Source organism: Chrysochloris asiatica, unplaced genomic scaffold (genome assembly GCF_000296735.1).
Source record: "Chrysochloris asiatica unplaced genomic scaffold, ChrAsi1.0 scaffold00064, whole genome shotgun sequence".
NCBI lineage: Eukaryota > Metazoa > Chordata > Mammalia > Afrosoricida > Chrysochloridae > Chrysochloris > Chrysochloris asiatica.
In genome coordinates, this window is record NW_006408582.1 from 11,145,357 (window position 1) to 11,149,317 (window position 3,961).

The window sequence follows — 3,961 nt, forward strand, 5'->3', positions numbered from 1 at the left end:
CCCTCTAGGCACGCCCCGGCTCCTCCCGCTGGCGCCCCACCCAGCGCCGCGCCCTCCGCCCCGGGGCCTCCTCCCGGCCAGCTCTGGGACTCCGGGCTCGCCCCCTGCCCGCAGCGCTCGCAGGTCCCAGCGCACTTTCCAGGAGCTCTTTTCCTGCACAGACTCAGAGCTGACTTTTTTCTTCTTTTCTCTTTTTGCCCGCCTTTCCCACCCGGGATTAAACCCAAGAGGCTGGATCCCGTAGGGCGGTGCTGGAGGCACGGGCACACCCAACCGGTCTGAGGGGCAACGGTGGACAAGGATTGCCAATCTGCGCCCACTGTGCGCGCCGGAGCCCTGGCGTGGATTAGAATGAATTAAGAAGGCTTGTTGGTCGCTCCCGAGGGAATTCCCCAGTGCCTGGCACTCCGCAGGCGCTCAATAAATATTTGTTGAGTGAATGAGCAGTTGACTGTCGCGCTGACCCCCTAGAGCTTCAACAGACACTGCCGGAGCCGGAAGCCCGTTGGCCTCTAGGGTTGTCATTATGTTATCTCATATGACCACCGGTTATAGTCTCTGTAACCAGGAACATTAGTCTTCTGGAAATAGAGTCTGTGAGGGAGATGGGCTCCTGGGAAGTATCGGATAGTTAGTTACCTAATGGATCCTCTGTGAGGAAATTTTATTTGGAGAGTCCGAAATTCTGAAAGAGAGAATGGTGGCTCTGTAGGATAAGCACGGGACCGCTAACTACGTGGTCGGTAGTTGTAGCCCACCCGCCGCTCTTCAGGAGAAAGATGAAGCTTTCTGATCCTGGAAAGATGTATAGCCTAGAGAACCCTATACAGGGTCCCTAGAGTCCAGCAGGCTGGAGAGTATTTAACGATTTTTTAAATGGCCCGGTGTTTAAGATCTTGGCTGCTAACCTCAAGTTCTACTGTTATAACCCACCTGTGGTTATTGTGAAGAAAGGTGTGGCACTCTGCTTCACTGAAGATTATTGTTGTTGTTAAGTGCCATCAGTTGGTTCCGACTCATAGAGATCCTGTATAGGGTTTCTGAGGAGTGGCTGGTGAGTTTGAACTGCGGACCTTGAGGTTCAAATCGACCTTGTGATCTTGTGGTTATCCTTCAGAGCTACACCAGGACTCCCCTGATAATCCTAGTGGCCAGTTCTACTCGTCCTATAGGATCCGTATGAATGGGAATCAACTAGCGGGCAAGGGGTTTGGGGGCTTGACTTACAAGTCCTTTATCCCAGAAAACACGGAGCCGCCTTTCCAGCTGAGAAATTCAGATACTCTTTCTCAGGAGGAGAATATATGACCCCTCCCTTTTCCAGGGGACCAGCAGCACAAAGAGCATCCTTGCTGAGAGAAAGTGAGCAGGTACCTGGAGGTCTTTTCTTTCACTGTATTGACAGGGATCCACAAACAGGGACTGCTCATCTGAAATGCCTTGAGTTTCAATTGCACTCCTTTTGGCACTCACTTCCCCTTTGAGAGACTTTACAAATGAAGAGTGCATCCCAAGCACCTGAGTTCAGGGCTCTGTTTTATTTTTTTCTTTTTAATTTTTTATTGTGAATTGAGTGAAAGTTTACAGGGCAGATTATCAATTTTACATTCAATAAATCATATTTTGTTTCACTGCAATGATTACAATCCCCTCCATATCCCATCAATCAGCAGTATTTACCTCTATTCCCTTTTTGGTTTTTTTCTTTATTTGATGACTACATTCAAAACAGAAAATACTTATTTGTTTAAATGTCCAAAGGGCACATTTTGGAAACTAGCTTCCTGCCAGCCTACACACAGCCTTTCTCAGTCTATGGACCTAGAGTCCTCAGCTGCTCTATCTCTCTATGTCATTGCCTCTGCCACTGTTTCTGCTGTCGTCACTTTTCTGGTTAGAATCCCATGGTTCACGCATGTTCTTCCCTCTTGTGGGTCCTAGGGTCCTCTGTTCCTGAAATAGAAGATGAACTACTCCCCACTTTTAGTTGCACATCTTCTTCATTTACAGTTGTGACCATCACAATTAGTTCCACGGGTCTTGTTGCTACTTCACTCTTAGAAGTAAAATTTCAAACAGAGTAAATAACCAGCTTGATTATGTTTACCATCTGAGAAAATGTGTTTTGAAAGAAATTATTTTATCTTTGCAGTCTATGAAAGTTTTGTTTTGTTTTTTGCCTGTTTGATCATGGGAGGAAAGAAAGGTAAAATAATCCTGCAGTGAAATATAGTAGAACTTGGTTGAAGAATTAATATTTTATAATTTTGGTAATTTTCTGCCAAGCCAGGTCTAAAACTGAAAACAACAACAATAAAAATACTGTTTAAGGTGAGTTATTCTAGAGCTTATTCGTAACTTGAGTCACATGAGAAATTATTCTGTCACTTCAGGCTTGATATCCAAAAGGAATTCCATATCCTTGAAGATAATTTATTAAATGATTAATCTAGTTTTCCAGGTTAGGTCATTCATTTCTTCATCTCTCCCTTTCCTCCTTTGTTCCCTTCCCTCCACTAATGTCTATTAAGTGCCTAGTGGATTTTGCCTTTCGGCACTTTGGCCAAAACCATAAGTATGCTCAGACTTGCCGCTAGTGTTCTCCACTATGACAAGAAGTCTGGTTAGACCCCAATAAGACCAATGAAATCGCCAATGCTGACTCACATGGAAACTCCAAAAACTGATCAAAGATGATCTTATCATCAGCAAGCCTGTTACTGTTCATTCTCGGGCTCAATACTAAAAAAATACCATAGCCCACCTGAGAGACAGGTATTTGGGCATAGTAAGCGAAAGGACACTGCCAATGCTCGAATGCCCAAGAAGGTGACTTAGATGAGGAGGATGAGAATTCTTCACCAGCTGTTCAGAAGATGCCGTGAATCTAAGATTGAAGCCACATATATCACAGCCTTTACTTGAAAGTAAAGGGTAAAGTGTTTTAAGAACAAGCAGATCCTCATGGAACACATCCACAAGCTAAAGGCAGACAGGGCCTGCAAGAAGCTCCTGGCTGACCAGGCTGAGGCCTGCAGATCTAAAGACCAAGGAAGTACACAAACTTCATGAGGAGAGGCTCCAGGCCAAGAAAAAAGAGATCTGTCCTACTGAAACTCAAAGGGAGGCCACGAGCAGTTTAGTACATTTGCTGGTGACCACCTGGGTCTACTTTTGAGTGGAAGTGGGGGAAATGCAGCTATAGAGACATAGGCTGAGTTTGACTATGTACCACTGACACTCATTGACTTCGAGGTGAGAATGAGAAGAAGAAAGCCTGGCTGCTTATGAAGGGAGATGTATGAACTCCTGAGCCCATAGGCACTAGAGCCCAAACCCACTAGGGGCTTGCTGGTCTGAAGTGCAGAAAAGTGTGCGTGAACTCCCAAACTTGCAGCTAGTACCCATTTGACCTAACTTGGATGGCTAGCTCACCAGAACTCAACCAGATGAAGATAAAGATGCTTGATACTGTAGGCAAGTGTAAATTGCTACAATTTAATGAACTAGACCTTGCTTATGGATGAAGTTGCTCAAAATTTCAACTGGAATGAAAGGATTCTTCATATCAAGCAACAAGCTTGTTTCCTCAGTACACTGGATTGATAGGGATGGGCAATCTAGACATTGGCTGTCAAAAAATGGGGGCTATAAAGGCACGAAATGGCTGGTTTACAAACTTTCATGAGTGTACTTAGTTTCAGTACAAAGGAGGTAAGGTAGAATCCCCACTGAATCATTTTCCTCTTCTCCAGATGGATCTGGTGAAAGGAGATGGGGGGATGATTCTGACTGGATTTTATGATTTAATTGTGAGTAATTTTTAGCAGGATTAATTTTGATAGTTATAATTGTATTTATAGAAGATGTGTAACTAAAAGGTGGGAGTAGTTCATATTTCATTTTAGGAACAGACAGAAGGAAGAGCATAAGTGGAATGTGCCATCCTACCTAGAAACAT